Source organism: Pecten maximus, chromosome 14 (genome assembly GCF_902652985.1).
Source record: "Pecten maximus chromosome 14, xPecMax1.1, whole genome shotgun sequence".
Classification (NCBI taxonomy): Eukaryota; Metazoa; Mollusca; class Bivalvia; order Pectinida; family Pectinidae; genus Pecten; species Pecten maximus.
In genome coordinates this window covers 28,027,949-28,055,465 of record NC_047028.1, presented here as the reverse complement: position 1 = coordinate 28,055,465, position 27,517 = coordinate 28,027,949, and the positions used below count along the sequence as shown (strand labels likewise).

Genomic DNA, 27,517 nt, shown 5'->3' with positions numbered 1-27,517 from the left:
TTATATATGCGTCCCTGACAACACTGATAATACTCAATTAAACGACTGATATAATCGGACTAATTGGCAATGTTTGAAGTTTTCTAGCATTAAAAAAAAGAAACCTGCTAACTTAGTTTTCATTTTAAAAATCGAGATATGCCTTAATACAGAGACCTATATAAAGTTAGTATATACATGTAGGTCTCTGCTTAGTATAAGTAAAACTGTGACCCGAGAGTACATGTACTGCAATGCACACGCATACTCGATCGTATATGTCTCAACATTGGTGATCATTATAATTAGTTTTAATTGTTTGAATTACCGACGAAATTATTGAAATGGAACGTGTTTATATCATTTCAGTATTACAGTTGGCGCTGAACATGTCTCGTGTTTAAGTTTTTTTCATTTGAAGTTATGTCAATTTTGACGCAAAAATATGTAATGTCATTTGTACAGACATAACCCCAGTTTCAGCTAACGTCATGCTCTAATCTAGCGTTCGGAGACACAAAAGTATAATACATAAATCCATTGTAACTACCACTCCAGCCACGCGGTACATATACGTCATAAGTCTATTTATAGTATCAGTCTGTGATGTAAACAAAGCTACCACGTGACCTTGCTAGTGTACCGAAATCTGACCTAGTAGTGGCTCTATCAAAGTCAGCTGTTTGCTGTCAAGACGTCCCTGCTGGTTCGGTAGACTTTCGCCAACTGGTGCTTGGTATACAAAAATATACTCTGTGTAATGGGGACGTGATGGCGAAGCCTTGTTACGCAACGAAACGGTAAGAAACTGTAGCGAATGTACTCGGCAATGGACGCTCGTCTTTGTTCATTCGCCGTGTATATAGGAGATGGCGATGTGTATTCGCGGTTTTATAATTGGCGTTGTTCGTGCCAGTCCAGGTAACTTAAAACTTCATTAATGGGTTTTATGTAGATACATGTGTGTTATTAAATCTAGTTAATGTACCTGATATTTGCATGTATACATCGTAAAGTGTTTACAATTTTATGTTAATTGCAGTTGGTACAGTATATATATATATGTGTATTTACTGTACATATAGATCTAGTACCTATATCTCTTTTCAACCCCCGGGCCAGATGAACTTATTCAGACACGTTTTACCCCATGGCTACCAATACTATACCCTACACCGTCCAATAGTTCCTAGTTGGTATTGATCATCGTGGTTTCAGGTAAATACTGTGTACATATGTTCTCGAGCACAGAGACATGTGGCCGTGAAATCAATTACAGGGTTTACGACTGTACATGTACTCGCGTACATTTTTATATGGAAGGGTACTTTGTTCGTCCTCCCCTACCCAAACCGAACCCTACCAAGTGAAACAGAGGGATATGTCACACCTGTAAACGTGGAATCGCATCATGTAACTATATATACACCTGTAGGTGTGCATTCATGAACGCTAGAATGTTATACGTAACACATTGTGTTCTAGGTAGGGGGTAGGTTTTGTTTAATAACCGTATTAAATTAAGAGGAAATGAGGAAATCAACTGTACTCTGTTATCATTTTCATATGAAAATTATAGGTAGGCCCTAACATTCACATGCAAACGGCACCATATGGATGGGAAGTCGTACAACAGCTGGTGAGAGATGTTTGTTCATGTATGTACATGTACAATCCCATAAAAGTACAAACAAGAACTATATTTAAAAAAAATATAAACGGCATAGTTGTAATGCTTGTTGTTATAATGTAAAACTGCTGTTGAAATAAATTAACAAACTAATGCGTTTCAGCACGGATAATAAAATTATATCAGTTTGGATCATTTTTGGTGATAATAAGACTGCATTTGTATCAGGAATATCATTTATTGAGGTGTCATTTGAAAAGATACATCCACTTATTCAGCTTGCATTCCATCTTAACTTTGTTTCGTTTTTAACTGCATATCTGCATTTTGCATTTACCGCTACATTGACCAATCACATACTTCTCATCTTGACCAGTAACGCCACCTGTAGCGTCATATCCGGGCCCAAAAGAATATTATACGGCTATGCCGAAAACATTCCTGTTTCTACCATAGCCCAATACACGGAGAGATATATACCATTTCTCTATAATCGTCAGCCAATGTAGTCACGTGATATAGAAGTCTGTATACCACACCCCCATTATCCCCAACAAATGTAGTCACGTGATATACAGTCTGTATACCACACCCCCATTATCCCCAACAAATGTTGTCACGTGATATAAAAGTCTGTATACCACATCCACATAATCCTCAGTAAATGTTGTCACGTGATATAAAAGTCTATACCACATCACCATAATCCTCAGTAAATGTAGTCACGTGATATACCACATCCACATAATCCTCAGTAGATGTAGTCACGTGATATAAAAGTCTGTATACCACATCCACATAATCCTCAGTAAATGTAGTCACGTGATATACCACATCCACATAATCCTCAGTAAATGTAGTCATGTGATATAAAAGTCTGTATACCACATCCACATAATCCTCAGTAAAGGTAGTCACGTGGTATGAAAGTCTGTATACCACATCACCATAATACTCAGTAAATGTAGTCACGTGATATAAAAGTCTGTATACCACATCCACATACTATGTTGTATGTAATATAATTGTTTGTATATAAACATTGTAGTATAGATGTCTGTATGTAAACATTGCAATATAAATGTTTGTATGTAAACGTTCAATATAAATGTAAGTATATAACGTTGTAATGTAATTGTATGTATACAATCATTGTGATAAAAAGTCTGTATATTAATAGTGTATTACAAATGTCTGTATATAAACATATATCACAGCCCCATCAACACTGTTATACTCTGTATATATAGACGTGTAAATAATTATGTGATTTGTAAATCTATGTATATATAAGATATACCACAGTCCCATAGACATATACATATATATATATATATAATATACCACAGTCCCATAGACATATACATGTAAATCTATTATATATATATAATATACCACAGTCCCATAGACATATACATGTAAATCTATTATATATATATAATATACCACAGTCCCATAGACATATACATGTAAATCTATTATATATATATAATATACCACAGTCCCATAGACATATACATGTAAATCTATTATATATATATAATATACCACAGTCCCATAGACATATACATATATATATATATATAAGATATACCACAGTCCCTTATACATATAAATCTATGTAAAATATACCACAGTCCCTTATACATATAAATCTATGTATATATATGATATACCACAGTCCCTTATACATATAAATCTATGTAAAATATACCACAGTCCCTTATACATATAAATCTATGTAAAATATACCACAGTCCCTTATACATATAAATCTATGTAAAATATACCACAGTCCCTTATACATATAAATCTATGTAAAATATACCACAGTCCCATATACATATAAATCTATGTATATATATGATATACCACAGTCCCATATACATATAAATCTATGTATATATATGATGTACCACAGTCCCATATACATACAAATCTATGTATATATATAATATACCACAGTCTTATATACATATAAATCTATGTAAAATATACCACAGTCCCTTATACATATACATCTATGTATATATAAAGTATACCACAGTCCCATATACATATACATGTACATTTTATTATATATTATAACACCCCCCAAAAACATTGTAAAATTAATGTCTGTATATAAAATCTAGACATAACAAAGGCCATACTTATCGTGACGCATATCTGTATAAACCATAACTCCATACAATTTGCTATATAAATATCTGTATAATATCTGTATACTTGTACATGTATATACATAATTTGAATTATACATACGACAGCCTTATCCACGTCGTATGACTTTATTATATAATATCCCTCAGCCTCAGCCACACTGCATGTGTGTAGTATATTATAACATACAACATCTCCGGAAATATTGTAACATAAATATCTTAACAGCTACAATATGTAATTATAACCACAACTGTATATTTGCTTTGCCGTCACATCCCGTGCAGATATGAGTTTTTGTTGGTGTAGCGCTTACAAGTCTAGTATACCCCGACAAAATTCCCTTTCTGTTATAAACAGTGCTTGAATAATTTTATATTTGATTTTATTGGTGGATAGGGATAAAGTTCAATCCAAGACCGTAACGTATTTTCTATAGATGATGCAGGCTTACGCTCACCACCTGTCGACAACGATTTATGCCTTGTGGCGCGGCATTTAGTTTTGCTGTAGATTTGTGTGTTCTGCAGGAAAACAGTTTTATGTTTGTGTAAACGCCAATAAAAAATGATGATCTGTATTTTATAGGATTTCTCTCGATGTATGTATCATTCTAGCACCGGGGATGTTCTTGTAACGGAGACCCGAGATCACGTTTCGGTTTACATGGCAACCTCAAAACATCCTGTATAAAAAGAAAACCTATCACGGAAAATTGCAATTTCCTGTGTAAAAGTCAACTTCCTGGTAAATTCGTGTGTAAATGACAATTATTCTCTTGTATAAAAAAAAATCAACGCTTATTTAAAAAAAATATCCTTTTGTTAATGTCAGATTTCAATGTAAATGACAACTTCCTTAATGAATAATGACAGCTTCTGTATGTAATTCTATCAAAGTGCCTCGTGTTCATTACGACAGTAACGACACAATTATGTTCATGTCGTTTGGTCGGCAGACATCTTAATTCACTTCTGTCTGATAATTGTCGAGATTCACTATATGTCTGACCATTATAGTGGACATAGACTGGGGTAATGTTGATGAGTATATTACAAAGTTTGGCCAACAGATAATGAAATGATTCGGCGGTATTCCTTGGCTACTTCGTGTGTTGAAGTGTCGACAGCCATTTGCCATCATTCCTTGTCAGATATGTTGCTTCGTAAACAAAACGTTAATGGCATCTTCCCAAGTCACTTTCGACAAGTAGGCCAAGCGCGTGCCGTACATTGATTTTGTAGCCTGACGTGCCTTCTCGCGTATGTGCACGACTTACAAACGCATGTTTTTGGCTAATGGGGTATTTGCACGTGCAGCAAAACCAGCACTACAATGGCTATAAGTGTAGACAATTGCAATTGATCTTATGCTATTGTTTTCGGCCTAACGACAATTTAAACTGAATGTTAAAAGGCAAAAATATGTAATTCACTGATATCAAAATAACTGGTTGCAAAAGACATTATATTTTATGGCATAGTTCTATTGCACGCACACAATCAAAATGATGAGCGATGAAGAAAGTGTATCAAAAAAGCATCTCATAGCCATAACATTTAAGAATGGTCTCACGAATCTGTTTGAAATCGGAGCACTCGATCATAAAATGCTTGACAGTGAAAAGTTGATCGCAGGCATGACAAAAGGGGAGACTCTTCCTTCATTGAAATAAATATAACTGGACGATATCTGTATGGCCAATGCGCAAGCGCGAGAGGACAACTCCTTCTCGAGATGAATTGCCAAATACATCTAGCAATAAGTTTATAACATGCTTAAACAATAACTGATAAGTTTTCTCTTTGGTAAGTTTTGATGAAGATTTACATCGAAGATGAGGGAGGATGGCAAAGTCCTTCCGACAATTGTTCCATCGTAAGTCTCTGATTATGTCAAATGTATATACATATTGCATGAAATATAATTTGGATGATGTCCTGTGACTAGGCCAAAAGGTCAAGGTCACTGCGAAAAGCGTCGATTCCAATATTAATATACGCATATAAAGATCCCTGCAATAATCGCATGTTTTATATTATAACCAAAATTCCGCTTCTAATCTCGTTTATATTATGGGTATTGGACACAGGGATGTGACACGAATTCCGAACCCACGGTCCATATATGCGTGCCAAGTCCCTGTGGTTATAGGCATAGTGCACGACTTATGCACTTTTACATGCAGTTCGTGTCGCCATTCGATTCTAAGTCTCCCTGATACGCAACGAAAGGACTACAGTATCTCGAGGTTTCTATGACAAAGTCTCATAAACATAGTCTGTAGAGCGGAGAGGAAACCTATCTCTCTCTCTGTAAATATATATATATTATTCATACCATGATCTAACAGCCCACGTAACAGTCCACTATGACCTGATGTAGGTTTGTGATAGCGGAGACACACTTGACACAACAGTATGGGGCACGAGGGTCATAGTCCAGTACGGAAACTGCTAAATTAGGGAGAAAGTGAGCGAGATCCACGACCGACGAAAAGATTAAATACCAGTTTTTATCATTGTCAGGTCAAGTGGTTTTCAACCAATGACGTCGGTATAATAATATTTTGTCGAGGTATCCTAATGTTTATTTGGGATATCCGGATATTTTAGTTGGGATATCCAAATATTTAGTTGTGGTATTCGGCTATTTAGGTATCCGAATATTAAGCTGGGGCTTCCAGAAACCATTTTTTAATTTTTAGTAAGGGTTTCCTAATATTTAGTTGGGGTTTCATAATATTTGGTTGGAGTTTCCTAATATTTTGTTGGAGTTTCCTAATATTTGGTTGGATTTTCCTAATATTTAGTTGGAGTTTCCTAATATTTGGTTGGATTTTCCTGATATTTTGTTGCGGTTTCCTAATATATTGTTGCGGTTTCCTAATATTTTGTTGGGGCTTCCTAATATTTGGTTATATTTAGGGTTTCCTAATATTTGGTTGGGGTTTCATAATATTTGGTTGGATTTTCAAAATATTTAGTTCGAGTTTCCGAATATTTTGTTGGAGTGTCCTAATATATAGTTTGAGATTCCTAATATTTGGTTGGGGTTTCCTAATATTTGGTTGGGGCTTCCTAATATTTGGTTGGGGTTTCATAATATTTGGTTAGGGTTTCCTAATATTCAGTTGGGGTTTCCTAATATTTGGTTGGAGTTTCCTAATATTCAGTTGGGGTTTCCTAATATTTGGTTGGAGTTTCCTAATATTTAGTTGGAGTTTCCTAATATTTGGTTGGGGTTTCCTAATATTCAGTTTGGGTATCCGTCTATTTAGTTGGGGTTTCCTAATATTTGGTTGGAGTTTCCTAATGTTTGGTTTGGGTTTCCTAATATTTGGTTAGGGCTTCCTAATAGTTGGTTAGGGCTTCCTAATATTTGGTTGGAGTTTCCTAATATTTGGTTGGAGTTTCCTAATATTTGGTTGGAGTTTCCTAATATTTAGTTGGAGTTTCCTAATATTTGGTTTGGGTTTCCTAATATTTGGTTGGGGTTTCCTGATATTTGGTTGGAGTTTCCTAATATTTGGTTGGAGTTTCCTAATATTTGGTTGGAGTTTCCTAATATTTGGTTGGGGTTTCCTAATGTTTCGTTTGGGTATCCGTCTATTTAGTTTGAGTTTCCTAATATTTTGTTGAGGTACCCTTATATTTAGTTGAGGTATTCGAATATTTAGTTTAGATATACAAATATTTAATTGAAGTATCCTAATATATAGTTGGGGTATCGGAAATATATTCAGTAGTTGTATCCCATTATTTTGTTGGGGTATCCTAATATTAAGTTGGCTATGCTTCCTAGAATCATTGTAGTTTTTCAATTCTCTCTAGTTCTAAAATAAAAATATGAGGAGGTCGACGTAATTTGATAATAATCGATTTAATTCTCTTCTGTATGTGTGTCTGTCTTATACACATGTACATTGTACAGCTATTTTTGAAACTTGTTTATCGGAGTCTGTACGTGTGTATCGAACAGACCCAAACAGACCCTGGCCCTGATCTTGTGAGCCATGATAAGGTCAAGGCTATTCAGGAAGCTCATCTCATGAAATGTCACGTGAAATAACATGGACGTTCGAAAGTGCACTGTGTCTCTGAGCTGCCATAAACAAAGATCCCAGGGGCAATAAGAATGGTGCTTTCCCGAGATGTGGACTGTGCGACCTAAGTTTATAACAACATTGGTACATACATAATTTACGATAAATAAAGATGGCAAAACTTGTTGTCTAGACTCGACGAGAAGGGACGTGGGAAAGCACTCGTCCGCCAGACCACAGGGGCTTGACACATTCCAATGACCCAGAATGAAAAAATAATAAGTTATCTGGGGGGTCGGACACAATAGGGTGATATTTTCATTCTGGGTCACAGATTTTTGCCGTGAGGAGGGGGATCGGACGGGTTGAAAAACAAATTATATTGAACAGTGATGTTTCATGAGAAAATCAAGTCATGAAGTCGGTTGCTGGTGGTTCGGATATTATGGCCACGGTTCAATCAGAGATATATCTTATTTTCTTTTCGTATTGAACATTTTATCTCGGCCAATGTTTAAACATTATTCTTACTAATGACACTGTTAAACATTTATGAATAGAACCTGTCGAATAAACAAAGGCGCCTTAAACTTTCACAAAACTCGTTGATAACTCGTAATGGTTGCTCGAGCGCATACCTTCGAAATCTTTGTGTTAAACTTCAGTTTTGACAGTCATTTGTATTCATCGTGAAAAAAATGATGTCGTAAGGGGCAAATACATTTACTGGTGTCATGGATATTTGGGGCATTATTGTTACGATATCGATTGTACTTTTGGGTATGTGCGCATGTACATCGTCCATGTTCACGAAATAGGCCAATCAAGATTATAGATGTAGATTAGTAGATATCAATATCAGATTGACAGCTAGAGATAGCCCGCTAGTTTGTACCAGTAAGCTTCACTCGTGATTATTGCCTCTCTAGCAGCTCTCGTGGTTGGACCTATCAGGGATTTTAGGACTAGGCCAGACCTATCACCATGGCTGTACATGTAGGTGAAATTTCTTGATATCTACCTCCATAGTTTTGTTTTACATTTTTTTTCTATCGGTTAATGACAATTTTATGTTCGGCGAATTATCTTGAATCCCATCTTATATAGAATGAGAAATGTTCTAATGCCGAAAATGTCACTAGATTTTGTCTCCTAGTTATGCAAACTTTCAGCCCTTAGCAAGCACTTCATGAGATGTCCTAGAATGACGAAACGGCTGTATGATGTAGTTTTATTGAGTTTTTTTGGGGGGCTCTTTTAAAACTCACAATTTGTATTGAAAGGTTTTGATATATTTTGTGTCCTTTGTGTGGTCTTTAGTCATTGGGAAGTGAAAATAAGACAAGTAGAGTAATATGGAGGATAAAGTCTTCGTTTTGATAAATTAAATGTTTTCATACCGATTGACGTAGATCTATATTGTCATCAGTATATGTGTACGCGAATTGATGACGTAGCTTATATAATATTTCATCATTCTAAAGACATTCTTGCATTTAATTGAGTATTTGACTTCCTGAAAGTTAAAAACAAAAACGTCGACTGATTTCACTTTTCAAGACCTCGCTTACGTCGCTGATAACGTTTTAGTGTGTAAGAGTTTCAATGAAGACATTTTGTGCTTCACGAATTCACGTTTTGGAAAATATTCATCTAAGTTCCTAAAACGTTTACTGTATCTGTATTACAAGATATGCTCAAATATTCATCCTGTAAATAATTCACTCGGTTCCGTGTCATTTTAGAAGTGACTTAATCCCATTTAACACAGAAGCAATTGTCTGGTTTTATCACGCTATCTCTAACCGGGTTCTAACAGGGTTAATCCAGAACTTTTCGATTATACCCGGATATCTGTGATCAGACTTTGCAAGCGAATCCTGTTTCGGTGACATCAGGATATGTGCCTTGTATAGAACTTGTGTTTTATCTGGTAGCGGGATCTCCCTACACCGATTTACATGGATATATTGTCAACGCTACTAGCCCCCGACAAAGTGCATGTTTATAATGATCCTCTCACGATCCATGGGTTCACTGTTGTGTAGAGTATGCGTTAGACAATATAGGGCCTGTTTTAAAGTCGCACAACCGTCTAAAATACACATGCATATAATTCAAATGACGCCATTTTATGACTTATTCCTCTCGGGGATTAATTAGAATATATTCCTCTATGATTACGTACTTCCTTGTTCCTTTCTAATAATATCACTTCGAATTTCATGTCGAATGAAATTAGTGACTACATATTCATCAGCTATTGTTATAACCTATTCGAATGATAATTTCAGTTATATTACCATTCGAGTAAGTGTTTTCAGCTATTCGTTGATCAGTGATAGTGTATCACCTATTCGCATTAGTCATGTATATCTCCTCTTTTGCTTATTTTGTGAACGATATTTTAAAATAGGAATACATGATTAAACTATAGCAAACGTCCCGAACAGTGATGTGTTTGAATTCAACCGTGCCTTCAAACACAACGTCACTTTAATTTCCATTCGCCTTTTTGTCACATTGAATGCCATTCCACTAAAATTGTCGTCGCCTTTATGAAAACATATCTACTGCACTTCGTTATCTTCCAAATCACCCCGGGCTAACATGGTGTAAGAATATGATCTAACATAGGTCAAGATCACCTTCGAGATCGAGCTGCTTCGGACGCCATCTTTAAAATGGCCCAAACGTCGTCCGACGTTCAAGTTACACTACGTGTGGTCCTTAATAATACTAAATCTTTAAACCCCGAAGAACATACTTTTAAATATTTAGAAATAACTTCATGACCCGAATCATTGAAATTTCAGAGGTAGGTAAATATGTCTCATGAATGGAGTTTTAACACGATATATTTCTTACCTGGTCATGCTCATTTAAGTTTTGAACTGTTAACCCTACCAGATGCTGGAATGTAGTCGATGTAAATACAATTTGGGTGACAGATAAACAGAATGCCGTCGTCCGACTGTATAGTGTATACCTACACGTACATCTAGCAATGGTTCAATGATTATATTTACACTTTAGCATAATCTTAAACAAAAAAAAAGATGATTAAAATTCCACTCTTTGCGATTATCCAGTTGGCATTCACGTAACACACTTAATTGTCACCCAAAAGCACTCCAATGCTTAGATATAATATAATTTGGAATACTAACGGCATAATGGCAAATACAATAAGGGTATTAAAAAACATATTATGACTGTTTAAAAATGTTTGATTTTGTTTCTTGCAGGTCCTAAATGATTTACCGTTACGTGGGAAGATAAGAGCAAGATGCGCCAGGAAGAGGAGGGTGCCCGGAAGTGGGTGGTCGTAGTAGCTGCTTTCTTCGTCCAGTTTATTATATGTGGGATTACGTATAGTCTCGGAATCTTTCATCACGTTTTCCAACAAGTGTTTGAACACGACCATTTTGACACGTCATGGACGGGGTCCATTCTCTTGTATGTGACCGCTCTTACAAGTAAGTTCATTTCTGTCCCTTACAGAATGTGAATACTGGTATCTCGCAACGCTTGGGATCTTTACTTCGGATAATCGGAAATTCTTCTGTTTCTAACAATTAACATCTGACCCCAATGCTTGAAATTTCCTATCAAACACTGTATTGCCTGAGTATTCAATATAGTTTTATAGAATATAATTTATTTATTGGAGACGCAGGAGAGCACGTACTGAATGCTTGTATTTTGCTACATTGATGCTAATATGTTGTCTTAAAGGATGCTATCAAATTAAGCTTAACTCATTCACCCCTGAAGTGTGTAATGAACTCTTCCAACATTTGAATTGGAAGAGTTCAAATGTGTCTATAGGGGTGAAGGAGTTAATATATGTTATTTATGAAGAAAAGAACTATGTCATTAATGCTAATGCTTCCGTGTAGGTTCATTGTAAGACTATCCACAGGGACTTGGCACGTACTCCCAACTTACAGTCCACATCGTGTCAAGTCCCTGTGAGACTTGGTGTTGCTTGTAAGTCATAAGGCTAATTAATATCAATATTGTAAACGACAGAACATCGACTATACACCGACTATAGTCGGTGAAACAAATCAAGCAGTCGACAGAGCATTGACTAGAGTCGGCGAGACAAAACAAGCAATAGGCGGAGTGATTTAGGCGGATAAACCAGTATCTAAAGTCGACAGAATACTGACAATAGTCGGTGTGACAAAATCTAGCAATGGGCGAAGTCGTGTAGGCGGTAAAACAGTATCTTATACTGACAGAACACTGACTATAGTCGGTGAGACGAACCCTTGCAATAGGCGGAGTCATGTAGGCGGTAAATCAGTAACTGTAAGATGCAATTTAAAACAGGACTAATGGCAATATTGTGTATTGTAGGTGTGGTTATGCGTTGTTTTATGAAGTCGTTCGGCTGCCGGATCAGTGTGATGCTGGGCGGAGTAATATCAGCGACCGGACTCGCTCTGGGGATGGTTGTGACCGACCTGTACCAGGTGTATCTGACCTTTGGGGTTCTTACAGGTAAATGAATGCGTTCATTATGTTAAGAATGCCGATCCTTCGAAAAATAGTTTAATTTCAGTACTCATAGCATACACATACTGATACAATAAATTGTTGACTTAATTAATCAGATATTGCCCTCGCTACTGATAACAGTTGGAGTAAGTGATATCGCCTTCAGATCAATACGTTATAAGTACAGTGACATCTTTACTCCTTAATGTAGAAACCTGGGTTGCATTTTCCTCTGAAGTTAACTATCCTTCAGGGCAAATACCTACTACAACACAATGACGCCTTTGATGTTGAATTGCCTCCCTCTTATGGTAGCAGTTATTTTAAGCTATTGTCAATCGAAAAACTTAAATCCGTTTATGATAGCAGTTATTTTAAGCTATAGTCAATCGTCGATAAACTTTAATCCGTTATTTCACCACATAGTGTAATGACCGATATTTCATAGACCAGCTCGTCTTCCCATATCTAATCAATAATTAACATAGATCATTTGACAAGTATTATATGATGGGTATTCGTTATGAGAGTAAAAATATTATATGATGGGTATTCGTTATAGGAGTTGAAATATTATATGAAGGTTATTCGTTATAAAAGTAGAAATATTATATGAAGGGTATTCGTTATAAAAGAAGAAATATTATACCATGGTATTCGTTATGAGAGTAGAAATATTATATGATGGGTATCTAGTGACTTCTTCAAGAGTGGCACATTTTAAAAACTTACCTAATACAAATAAAATCAATTTCTAGATATTGCTCACAGTTTGTGTCTGTTTCAGGTATCGGGTTCGGTCTTGCTTGCACACCGTCTATTATGATAGTGGAACAACACTTTTACGAGGGTCGGTTTGAGGCCCTGAGCGTTGTGCTAGGAGGAGTCGGTGCTGGCATGATCACATTCCCAATTATCATTCGCACCATGCTAGAATACATGGCATGGAGGGGCACCCTTTGGATGCTAGCTGGGTGCGCCTCTAAACATCTGTGTGTGTGGTGCGCTCATGAAGCCCGCCAAAAACGCTAAAGAAATGCATTTGATGCCTTTACTATCATGCGTTCCGTTAAGGAACGTTATATTCCTGGGTTTGTGTATTGCTAATTTATTCTGGAGTTTTGGGTCCACCATTATATATATGTATCTGCCATCATACTCTCTTGAGCAGGGCACGGACTTTGGACTGTCAAGTTTCCTTATCGCGTGCGTTGGCATGTCCAGTTTCACATCACGCATGATATTTGCCTTCATGGGCAACAACAGCACACTGGACGATATGACGTCATTGTTGTGTTCCGTGGGGCTGGGTGTGGTAGTAACTGGGATATGCCCATTGTTGTTCGAGGACTTTGCCGGACAAATCGGATATACTCTTCTGTTTGGATTCTACAGTGGATATTGGACAACTTTTCTGTCACAAGCGGCACGTGAACTTGTTGGACCAGAATACATTGCCATGGGCAACGGCTACTTGTCATTCATGATCGCCCTTGGATCTCTAATGGGCGGACCCGCAGCAGGTAATCGTGTCTATCATAGCTTTTAACGGGCCTACTGATGCGTCCTTTTTTCGGAGAATTTTCATATCCATGTAACTGAGTAAACACATGATCATTCAAAAGAAATGCAGTTAATTGGAAAAAAAAAGAAATTACCATGAACTTGTTATTTGAAGACACTGGCTTGTAGATTGTAAATATCTGATTATTGACATATGCTACTATGTTCACATGCTGAGAGGTGGATAGTAAAATCCCGCATAATGAACCCTTCAGGGTCGTTTCTGTTTGAAATGGTGTAATGTAGACATTGTCAGATATTTAAAAAATCTATTTAAATTTCAGGTCTGTTGGTACAAGAAGAAAATGAGTTTAAATATGTTTTTTACCTTGCTGGTAAGTGACATACGTCTTCTTAACATATAGATTTTAATTATGACAATCGTACCAAGTATTTGGTTTGTATATATATATATGTATCAAATCAATGGCGACAGTTTATTTTTGTGTCTAATGTTACATTTGCACGAGACAATTCAAACAAAAGTTGACAGAATACATATTGTCCAATATCCAAAGTATGCAAAGTAGATGGTTTGAAATATTTACTAGTCGAAAAGTAACAGGATATTAGCTAGGTATTATTATACTGTGAACATACATATTTTAGCGGATATCTTATGTTAGGGGTTTCACACTGAGATCACCCACTAAATTTCGAATGCGCTAATGCAGATTCTTTAAATACGTATTATTTTCTATGACAAGTACTGTTGGTGTGTCAATTTCTCGTTGCGCTGATCAATGTAAATTTTAGTTATATACGCTAAAATGTGAGTACGCCAAAATGAATGGTATTACAGTATGTAAATATTCTAGGTTAAAGGTGGTAAAATGTTCATTGTTAGAATTTCAAAGTTAGAATGTCTTATGTAAGATATTCGAGGCAATAGACGACATGATATCTGCTGTCTTAAGCTATATCTGTTACATGTTTTTGTATAATATTTATGTAACTACCCCAGAGAGAACAGGGACTAAAAGGGCCCGTAGGTATGTGCAGGTATGGTTCATAATGGAATTGCCAACTGATAAAGGCCTTAAAAGGTGTGAATATTGATCAATTATAGACCTTCGATGAGATCAATATGGTGTTATAACGACTAGAAAGAATCAAATATTGACGAGGGCGAAACTCGAGGTCAATGTTTTAGATTCAAACAGGTCGGTATAAAACCATATTGACCGAATTAAAGGTCTTTAATTTCTATATAAGTTTTGAAACTTGTTTGCAAAAGGTTGGAATGGTATTATATTCATATTGATAACACGCGGTTTACATTGATTATGATGTCGTAAACCCTAGTAACCCGGTATTTCTAAAATAGAAGCATCCGATCAGAATATCAAAATATTGATATCCACGTGATCATGTTTTAGCCAATGAAACTGAGAAAAGTCTGATCATTCGATCGAAATGCTGTCTTACCTTGCTATTTACCATAAATATTGTATTTTATTTGATGGAACTCTTTCGTTTGTTTTAAACAGGTTCATGTCTGCTGTGGAGCTCCATTATAATGATGCTATTCAAATATCAGAAGTGCGGATATCTAACCATGGGTAAAGAGCGCGAAGAGCGACCTTCACACGAACAAAAAGTCCCTCTTGTCGCCATGTTAGAGGACAGCAACGATAAGGGCATTAATCTTAACGAAAAGGCTGTCTTCGTGTAAGTGGTCACGTGATTGTGTTTGGTGTGACAAAGAAGGTAAATAGTTCGTTTTGATTTCCCACTTCCGGTGCACTGAATATAACCAACCTAACCTTGCGCCAGCTGTGTGACGTCTCGGTTACGACAGGCGAAGCTTTCGGCTCCAGATAAAAGTGGCATTTGGTTGGTAAAGGGGAATTAACAACAGCCAGATGTAACCTGGGTTCGTCATTAGAATTGCATTTTATACCCAAACTCTAACACTGCTATCGGGTACAGAGCTAGAATTCTCCCACACTCCACATGTGCATTCCTTTCCTTTTTCTCCCTGGAAAATAATAAACCTGTAATTTCCTGCTTTCGGGGAAGGGCATAAACTCACTTTCATTCATTAAAAATAGCACTAATCCATTAGAATGACGTCATCACTTTATACAGCTCATTAACCGTAATAATCGAATTACGTCATCAATTTTGTTGTACTATTGACGGGCGATAGAGGATGACCTGAGATGCTGAGATCTGTATGACAAATTGCTCTATTTAAACGACTGTGTATGAGAAAACCACCACTCTGTGATGTATACTGAGATATACCTGTCTATTTATATACTGATGTTTAAAAAATCTATCTTTAAACTTGAAAGATATAATCCAGGTAATCAAGAACATTCTGTTACGCACAGGTGATGTGTTGAAAACCAAACACCCACCAAGTCTAAAGATGAAAATATCAACACTTGATCTATTTCACACCGATACTATCATTATACCTGACACGCTTCTATACATCCGGTTTGAAAAGACGAAGGTACTGCTTTCTGCACACATGGGGCTTATTCATGCACTTACTGATTTTCTGTTTCGTAAAATGGAAAATATTATAATTACATTTGCAATATGAATATGACAAAAATAAATTTATTGTCATTGTCAAGAATATGAATATGATAAAAATAAATATAATTATAGTCATTGTCAAGAAATGCCTAAACCGATAAACGTCAATAATAAACATAGCAACATAATGCAAGACCTTGTTTGGACACATGTCCAGCACGTGTTGATATTGCAATTTCAAAGGACATATAGCAAAGTATCTATTTCGAATTAATAGACCGTAAATTTGCGTAAAAAAGAAGGATTTCAGCAATAGATTTTGTATACCGCAGGTTATAAAATGATGAAATGACACCGATAACGTGTAATATCCCTACATACGTACACAATGACCGTAATCAAACGTTCAAAAGACTGATGAAAATTCTGTCAATGTTTGTCGAAATAAACGCAAAATATGACGGTGAAAAAGTAATATATGATATGTTCATAATTATAACTCGGTATTAAGCAAAGAATGGTATTAAATTAGCAAACGTCTACTTTCAGACATGAAAATGGCGACGCAATTGGGAAACCATGATATGGTAGGTTCTCTATTGTGTAGTAACCATGGATACTGTCTATATTTGGGTCATGTCTTGTGTGTTGTCTGCATGTATAATGCATTTTTAATTAAATGCAATATTTCTTTCAAGTTCCGCCATTTTCTTCAGTTTGTTCATTTACGTATTATGAACTCTGCTCCTTTGCTTTCCTCTACCATTTTTACCAAATTTTCGACTTGACTACAGAATCCTTTAACATTTCCATTGATAATGTAATTGTCTGATTCTTAGAATTGTATCCATGGAGACTTAATACGCATTGGTGATTTTGCTGCAAAAATACCCCTGTGTCCAACTGCAACAACGCCAGATTAAGTTTTAACTAGGAAAATGTAATTTGAATACATCCGTGTAAAAAGATGAAATATTGTTAAATCTTGGCCCAGGATGTAAAGTTAAATATGGATTTGTAAAACGAAGCCATGGGATTATTAGAATTAAATATACATGAATTCTTACAAAAGGGCGAGGAATGGAAAGTCATACATGTATTTTACATGTGCAAATAACCCCACGTTATGCTTCCATGTTGTACTTTTATGGCAATAGAAGTGTTTTGGTGCCTGGGATCTCTATAAATAGATAGCTTTCAATTTTGTTTTGATGTTGTACGATGTACATTCTCTAGTAATTGATTTGTGTTGGTTTCTCGGAAACTCTATATAAAAACTCTCTCTGTTTTTAAGACTTCAATTTTCTAACAGTAGATGCGTTTTGGTGAACGTTCTCTTTAGAAAGCACTCTTCTGTGTATCAAAGGTCAATCCACTGCTTTTTTTTTTGTGCAATAGATGTGTTTTGTTGTCCAAAGAAACATTCTTCTGTACTTGAACGTATAATCTTACGTCTTCTTACAGAATTTGTGTTTTAATTTCAGAGAATTTCTGTATCAAGAAAACTCTCATTTGACCGCTACCAAATAATGCTTTAATTATGCTCCGGATATTTTCAGTTGTCTCCAAAAATTGCAGATGACGGCGTCGCCAATAAAAAAACAATCCAGATGCCGAGCACATTTAAACTAATTTCAGACTACATACATCCGCCTAGATTATACAAGGTTTGGCAAAACGTCGCCTCACGGTGTTCAGTAGATTGTTAAAGTAAAGAGTGAAGATAAATGATGACAAATTAGTCGCTGTGTTCAATCCTTGTGCTACAAGGTCGTCACGTGATCGTATTATGGTTACCGTTAATTATCAACTAATCAACGGCTACCGTTTAAAGGACTGCAATAGCTTGCGCGTACGGTGTATTTCGCCAAAGTGTTAATTGTTGCAAATTTGACCTTTCGGAAAACTCCGGTCACGTTCCTACAGCGGTAGTCCAACATTGAATTCATCTCTTGAACAGTCGCCATTCAATTGGAAACCAAAGGCCAGTTAGCTACTACATGTAGTTTATCGATTTGATAACGACTTCATCACATGCGATCAAATGTTTTATACATTCAGTTGGTCGTAAGCCCTGCGACATATTAGTTCCTCGATAGGCGTACAATATAATTATTTGACCTAATCGTCCGACCTGTTTGACGTTCCATGTCTGAATGCCACACTGATTTGAATTTTGAAATTCGAAAGTAAGACCGTTAACTGACTGTTCATAAATTGAAACCATAATGTTAATACATATGTAATATGTATTAATGTATATATTCGTGTACAATGTACATCAAAATTTGTATAAATGTTCATCTTATTGTCGAGGTTTCCAAAACATCTTCCTAACCAAGAAGGGTAGCATAGCCACTTTGTGGATCCTCAAGTAATGTGACCGTCACTGAGCCTAGAATCAAACTGCTTAGTTTGTCGAAAGATGAATATGATAACAATGTTCAACTTTGATTCAAGCTGTAAACATTTCCACAGTTTCTGATCATCTGATACAATATTAAACAAATCATACTTTAAAATGCAAATCAATAAAATGAGGACAGATATGATTTGCATGAAGACCCTTGATGACCCTGATGTCTGGGTGATCAGAGTACACCGTGAATGGTGACGTCATAGCATATTTATAATAAATCAGCACTTTTACAATGACAGTAGAGTACGTACCTGATAAGCTGGGACATTCCGGACCTCGGTGGACTGATAGAGTGGTTACAACAACACAGTTTTTATTCTAAGGAGCAATGTCATTATAACTTTATGAAATAAATAAAGTAAATTAATGAAAAAAGAGTGTTTCCTTCGTTATCGTTAAAACGTTAGTGATGTATCTATAGTGTTTGTGTTAAGCAGCAGAAGTATATATTTTTGAATAAAACTAAAATCAAAAACCTTTTGTTGTTTCGAAAACATATACTAGTTATACATCATATTCTTTATGCCCACTAAAGGAGTACATTCATACCTACATACATACAATGGGTTTTAATAGATTAGTGCTGAATCGCCTCATCCTCAGTATCTGATCTAGCAATAGTATATAGAAACTAATAGGCGTAATCATACTAAACCACAATGCTTCAAGCGCGAAAATAACATTTCCATTATAGTCTGTATTTATATATTAACAAATATAATAGAAAAAAATATATATATCTATATTGATATTTACATAGGCGTCTGCTTCTGTTTAGTATTAATAGAAAGACATGTTACCCCTATTCCTTCATCAAAAAGATGTAACACTTGAAGATCACACGATGCATCGGCTGAGGAACGGAAGTAGGCAACTTATCTAAGATCTGAAACGGACAGTCAGATTAGTCGACAATTACAGTTGGTATTGTTTACAGAACTGTCGACCAATCAGATAGCCCCGTGCATGCCACTGTAAAATATATAGACTACCACGTTCCACAGTCGATGCATCGTCGGCTGTCACGACCACTTTTGGTCCATTGTATCATTGAAATCATTGTCAAACAACAAAATAATACCACGTATTGATATTAAAGGATTCTAAACCAAGGTAAATTTCTGAAGTTTGTGTGCATTTGATGTTTCAGTGGGATTGAACTTTAATTCAAATTGAATCATCGCTCATCCCCACGTTTTTTTCAAGTGTTACACCTTGTAGATAAAGTAGTAGGTGCTTATATTTTTGTCATATAAATACACGTACTACCCAGAAGCAGACACCTATGTCTTTATATGCAAACTACATGGATTGGTTCAGATAAAAGACCGAGATTTATTTTCTTGTATACTTTCGTTCTTTCATCGTCATTATCGAATTGTAATTTAATGTCATCGTAAGAAATATATTATGGACTTTTATCACTAGCGTTGACTGATGTTAGAATTCTTTTATTAATCATTATGTCTTCGAAATGTCCTTTGTTTCTCATTTTATTTTTTCACTGTAATATGGGACAACAATATATATATAATGGATATGGGACAACAATATATATATAATGGTGGAGGGTCTGGTCACCTTGGGGCTGGGGTTTGGCCTAGTAGTAGAAATATATGTAAAAGTTGTTTTTCCGCCTGTATACTAGTAGAAAAAAGGATTTTAACCAAGTAATGTCTGAAGCCCATATTGGATAATTTGCTATTAATCAACATTGGATTAAGAAAATCCAATGCTGTATTTTTGTAATCATGTGAATTATAATGTTTTGCCTTTTCTCTCAAGGCCTGTTATTGGGGTATATTACTTTTTTGGTTTATACACAAGATTTACAGATGTACATGACTTTAGAATTAATTCAATAACTGATATGTGCCGAATAATGAATATAGAACTGCACAATACCGCGCTGTTTGATCTTTTTAGGACTCGACAGTGATATTAGGGACAAAGCATTAACATATAAATGTAGAAATGTAGAATAAATGTTACAATATAGAGGAGATGTATTATTCCCATTCTTTATCAATTGATGATTTTGTGGATATTTAATTATATATGGTTTCTTAGATGTGACAAACTTTCTGTCTTGATTTGTATATGTAACCTGCCTTTCTCCTTCAGTTATAAATGCTACATCTCCGACAAAATAGTAATTATGATCGATTGAAAACAAGATTCAGCTGTTGTGTAGTTTTAAGCAATATCAAACGTTAACACTATTACCACCCTCAACAAGTTTTAAGCTTATCTTGTTATATTTGAAATTCTAAGTGAATTAATGAATAATTGAATCCCATAGGTATTCCGGCTCTATATTTGGAATGTCACTTTTGGTCTAAGAACTGACCACTTAACGGAATTTGTTACATTTTGTTTACCGTTTGTTGGTATTTATTACATATCTTTATGTACATTGGGCGACAATTTATTATATTCTGTGAAAAGCAGAGTATACACTGTCGGCGCTGTGGCATCTTTAATTGATATGACATAAATTCTTATCATGATGTTACAAACACTACTATGATGGGTTTTCTGTTACAGAGAGGCAATGGTAACCTCGATCTGAATACTAGGAAGAAGACAACCAATCCATTTGGGTAGATACTTAGAGACATACATTTGCTAGATGACTCAGATTAAGATTCAAAAGGACGAGACTCCAATGTACAGATAAAAAGACCATGGGGGTATGGCACTGGAAAGACTCTGTTGTGCAGTTGCACGTTAAGCATTTCGCCGTTACCTTCAACCAGTAGAAGATAGCATTCCTGAATGTGTGTATTGTTCTTTATATACAAACCAGATGGAAGACAGAAAATATGTGATATATCGAAGTGTGATACGTTTGACATCGTCTCGTCCATGACAGAATGAAATGGTGAAAAGGTTTTCATAGCACAATAGAAATCAGGAGTAGTTCGCGAGCCATTCAGCTTTTATTTGGAACTCTATTGCTCATTGCTAGTCTGACTCATTAGGCATTGTGTTCTAAACGTTTGAACAAGTTGTGTACATTTTGTACGGCATTGAACATCTCCAAATATTACATTTCCCAATTGGAAATGATACATTTTCCAAACGTTTGAAAGAACTATACTTTGTCATAGAAACGAAACCTGTTTGAAGTCGAAAGAGGTATAAAAATAAATCTAACTTTCAGGTATCGGCAATTTACACATGAAAAGGGATCAACTACCTCAGTGATAATTTGGGACCAATTTTAAGAACCAACGTCATCAATTTGATACCTTGTAACATCCATTTATTCCGCAGTATTTGTGACAGTGCAATCACAGTTGACCTAAAAATGGAATATCTATGTATTATCTTATCAAAACATGTGGATACACATTCTGACCCAGATGAGTTAGCTGTAGATCTGTATATATAAATAAGTGATATCAGATAGGAACCAGCCTGAGTGGAGCCGGACCCCAATCAGTAGGCTACACTTTGTACAAGTTACAATTGTATATCTCTGTGCACATCATTTCTCACATACAGGAGCAAAGACCAAGGCTAATATTTTTATGCATATTAGCAACATTTCTTGCAAGACTGATGTGAAGGTCGGTTATAATGAACGTCATTTTTTTCCCAAACGATACTCTCACACACTTATCACAAATTGAATGATTAGTTGTCAACTTGTTACCTTTTTTGAACAAATATGATTGTTGATCATCCTTTGGTTTCGTATATATCCTCATATTGCGATGTTTCGTGTGCGATGTGCGTGGTTGATGTGTGTATTTCACGTTTTTTTTTATTAAACAAAGAAAATTAAAAGGAATCGATGTTGTAGCGTAATGATCACTACGCATGCCATCCTTCATATTTTACATTACTATAATCAGAACGCCTTCAGACTTGGGAGACTTTTGATTTTGTCAGTTCTGCATGAGTAAAGAAATACAAAAGGAAGCATTTCATCCCAGCGCCTTTTCTGTATCATCTAAATTTGTCAAAACAACACTTTGAAAGTAGTTGTTTCTCGTTTACTTTCAATTTTTACCAAGGTGACAATATTCCACACCCCGATTAGTTCGATTTAATAAAAGGGGTAGTTTCACTTTCATGTTTTTGTCATCCTTCATTCGTTTCCATTGTAATGTTTTAAGTCATTTGATATTGTTTATATAGTTTTGCCAAGCGTGTCATTCAAGGACATTGATTCAAGCAAGATGTGTACGGCTATTATTGTTTATATTGCGAATTCATGTCTTCACAAATGAGAGACACAATCGCAAAATTTAAATATTCTTGAGATTTTCTGTGATTTATTGTAATATTACTATATTATGTGGTTTTTGACAGTGCTAAACTGTTGAGTATATGCGCAATGTTTGATAATCTGCAACGATCAATGCAATTTTCATGGTAGGCAGGCCTCAGGAGATTAAAAACATTTAACACACTGCCGCATATTGTTGCTGAAAACCTGACAGTCAGCAGAAACTCTGTTTTCTGGTTATTTTGTTTTATTTAGTAAGTTTGATGGTGTGACTTTTCCCCTAACATTAATAAACCGTAAGATCAAGAGTTAAGTGAAAAAGCTTTCGCAATCTACTTTAAGATATATATCATTTCTCGTTAAGAAATGATAACCGAATTTGTCGATAAACATTATCAATGTTCATTGCTATGGTAGCCCACGTTTTTGCGAAGAAAATTTACATCAACAGTATATCGTCAAATAGAGATGCCCGCTGTATTTCAGGTTTTACACAGTTAAGTGGCGTTGAGGTTGATATCGGAATCCATACTTCTCCGCACTCTCTTTAATCATGTTAGATAATACCAGCTTATGAGTAACTCGTAAATAAAAAGGTCTTTTATAAATTATCTTAAAAAACCTGCTCTGGAGACATTTTCAACATCAAAAGTCACCAACGTTAAAATAATGCTAGCCGTTGTTAATTAAATGAAGAACTTGAGCTTCATTAGTAGAGTGAGCGATTCAAGGATAGGTTCTGATAGTCAAAAAAATCTTTGTAGATATGTAAATAATCTTATTTTTTGCATCTCCCTGAAAATAATATCTTATTGTACATATTATTTAGATAGCTTGACATTTGTATGTCGTTTCTTATATGCCACTACAGCAAAACTGCTGTCAGAAAAATATCGGGTGGTCCTCTCTTGGTTGAATCATAACGGAGTTGTCTGATCTTGATGGAATATTTACCGGGTTATCAGCTATTGTTTTTAGGTCATCTGACCCGAAGGGTCAGGATGACCTATAGTCATCATGTTTCGTCCGTCGTCGTGCGCCGTGCGCCGTCTGCCGTCCGCCGTGCGCCGTCCGCCGTGCGTAAACTTTTGACATTTCAAACTTCTTCTCAAGTTCCACCAGTGGGATTGAGCTGAAACTTGCCTGAAATGATGCTTGGATGGTCCTGACCAAGTGTTGTTATTTTTCGGGTCAGTCTGAAATCCAAGATGGCCGCCATGGCCGCCATTTTGAAAACACATTTGAAACTTCCTCTCAAGTTCCACTGGTGAGATTGAGCTGAAACTTGCCTGAAATGATCCTGGGATGGTCCTGAGGAAGTGTTGTTATTTTTCAGGTCGGTCAGAAATCCAAGATGGCCGCCATGGCAACCATCTTGAAAAATACATTTTAAACTTCTTCTCCAGTTCCACTGGTGCCATTGAGCTAGAAATTGGTGAGGATGTTAAGGAAGGAAAGCCAATAAAGTGTTGTTATTTTTCGGCTTCGTGAAAACTTTGACATGGCAGCCACGGCAGCCATTTTGTAACATGATTGCGCAATCATGGTTTTTCTGAACAACACCTATTTCAAACTTCTTCTCAAATTCCATCAGTGGGATTCAGCTCTAACTTACCAGAAATGATCCTGGGATGGTCCTGACCAAGTGTTGTTATTTTTCAAGTCGGTCAGAAATCCAAGATGGCCGCCATGGCAACCATCTTGAAAAACACATTTTAAACTTCTTCTCCAGTTCCACTGGTGCAATTGAGCTGGAAATTGGTGAGGATGTTGAGGAAGGAGAGCCAATAAAGTGTTGTTATTTTTCGGCTTCGTAAAAACTTCGACATTGCAACCATGGCAGCCATTTTGTAACATGATTGCGCAATCATGGTTCTTCTTAACAACACCTATTTCAAACTTCTTCTCAAATTCCATCAGTGGGATTCAGCTCTAACTTACCAGAAATGATCCTGGGATTGTCCTGACCAAGTGTTGTTATTTTTCAAGTCGGTCAGAAATCCAAGATGGCCGCCATGGCAACCATCTTGAAAAACACATTTTAAACTTCTTCTCCAGTTCCACAGGTGCGATTGAGCTGGAAATTGGTGAGGATGTTATGGAAAGAGAGCCAATAAAGTGTTGTTATTTTTCGGCCTCATAAAAACTTGAAATGGCAACCACGGCGGCCATTTTCATTTTTTGACATGATTTGCGCTTTTCTAATCATGTATGTTTTACCTCCGAAACAACACGTGTATTTTACCACCACTATCTTCTCAAATTCCATTCACAGTTTGGTGAGATTGGCCTCAAACTTTACCAGAAAATGATACTGACGCAGCGGCATTGCAAAGATTGTTAATAGTTTTGACAGGCGTATGTCAGCCGAAATCAACAGATGGCCCGTGCCGGGGGGGGGGGAATAGGCACAACAGTGCCACTAAACCTGCAGAGAATGCATACTACAATATTATAAGGGTCTTTAATTTAGAGTCAGATGACCGTTAAGGCCCCTGGGCCTCTTGTTTAGAATTATTAACCGGATGTTCTGATCTTTGTGGAATAATTACCGGGATGTCTACTCTTTGTTAGAATTAGCGGGTAACCGGTATTCGTGGAATAATTATCTAGTTATTTGTCATTGGTAGAATTATTACCTAGCTTTTTACTCCTGTTGAAATAATAACCTAGTTATCTGCTCTTTGTTGAATAATGACTTAGTTATCTGTTCGTGGTCGAATAATTACCTAGTTATCTGCTCCTGGTGGAATAGTTACATAGTTATCTGCTCTTGGTGGAATAATTACCTAGTTATATTTTCTTGGTGGAATAATTGCCTAGTTATCTACTCTTTGTGGAATAATTACCTAGTTATCTGCTGTTTGTAGACTGATGACCTAGCTATCTGCTCTTGGTGGAATAATTACCTAGTGATCTGCTCTTGGTGGAATAATTACCTAGTTATCTGTTCGTTGTTGAATAATTATCTAGTTATCTGCTCTTGTTGGAATAATTTCCTAGTTATCTGCTTTTGGTGGAATAATTACTTAGTTATATGTTCGTGGTTGAATAATTACCTAGTTATTTGCTCTCGGTTGAATAATAACCTAGTTATTTGCTCACGGTTGAATAATTACCTAGTGATCTGCTCTTGGTAGAATAATTACCTAGTTATCTGTTAGTTGTTGAATAATTACCTAGTTATTTGCTCTCGGTTGAATAATTACCTAGTTATCTGCCCTTGATGGAATAATCACCCAGTTATCTGCTTGTGGTGGAATAATAACCTAGATATTTTCATTTGGCGTAATAATTAGCTAGTTATCTCCTCCTTGTGGGATAATTTCTAAGTTATCTGTTCTTTGGGGAATTATTTCCATGCTGCCTGACATTTCGTTTTATCAATATCCAGTCATACTAATTTCGGGTTAGTGTGTTTTACCGAAAACTGATATATTTACCCCCACTAGCTCTGCAAATCTAATGTTAACGTCAGCCGTTCTTCCAAAACGTCATTATTTTGAATATACAACGCTCCGGATTAATCTTAGTATCAAACGTTGGTTGCTTTTACTGTTTCTTAGTATTTAGTATCGTTTAAGTATTAAAGTAGTCTTCATAACGGATACCTTTATCTTCTCTTTTAACGCGACAATGTTTGTACAAATAAGGGTCATTGGTAATGCCTGTGCGATCTGACTCCGTTCCAATGCATGGCTTTTTCATTGTTTAGTTCTCATTAGATAGTCGGTAAAATATTAAAACTGGCTCTGTTCAATATGAAAAAGGTTTTTGGCAACCCGGATGCTATTAGTTTTATTCTGGAAGAGTCCTTATTAGTTTGATTGTGATGCCTCTACGATTGTTTTTGTTCTAGTCACTCGTTGTCTATTTAATGGTGACACCGTCATAAAACGTCATAACACATTCTACTTTACAGGAATGCAGTATGCACACACGTTTTGATTATGCAAACGCTAAAAAGTAAATACTAAATAAGACAGTACAGAAAACAATGTAGATGAGTGCTTCAATAAATTTTAAATTTATGTTGGATATCGTCTTGTTAGTTTTACTTAGGGCCTATATAAACAGATTTATATGCTTCACAAGCTTATCAGGAAAGATGGTCTGGTCAATATTTTCTCGTTCTCATGCCCCGATATTTAACGGAATTGGAAAATTTATTGACTTAGATATAGGAAACGAAGTAAAGGAAGCATTTGTTCTTAATATGTATCTGTGATTAGTATGACGGTTCAGTAATGTTGTGTGTTACCTGGAAATGTTAAGAGATTATAGTTAATGTTTTCAACTGTTTGACTACATAAAATGGATGTATTGTTTGCGTTATCCTTGTATCTATTAAAATAAATGTTTCTCCGAAGCAGACATTGTTGGTTTTGTTTTTACTGCGCACTTTGATTGATAGCAAGGAGAAGGTTAAAAGACATCATTTTCACCTGCAATGCCGATTGACCAAGACCATGGGAA

General features: G+C 35.9%; 1 pseudogene; it reads left to right on the top strand.

Moving 5' to 3' along the window:
* The first annotated feature begins 607 nt into the window (after window positions 1–607).
* LOC117342933 lies at window positions 608–27,415 on the top strand (annotated as a pseudogene).
* Window positions 27,416–27,517: the final 102 nt, after the last annotated feature.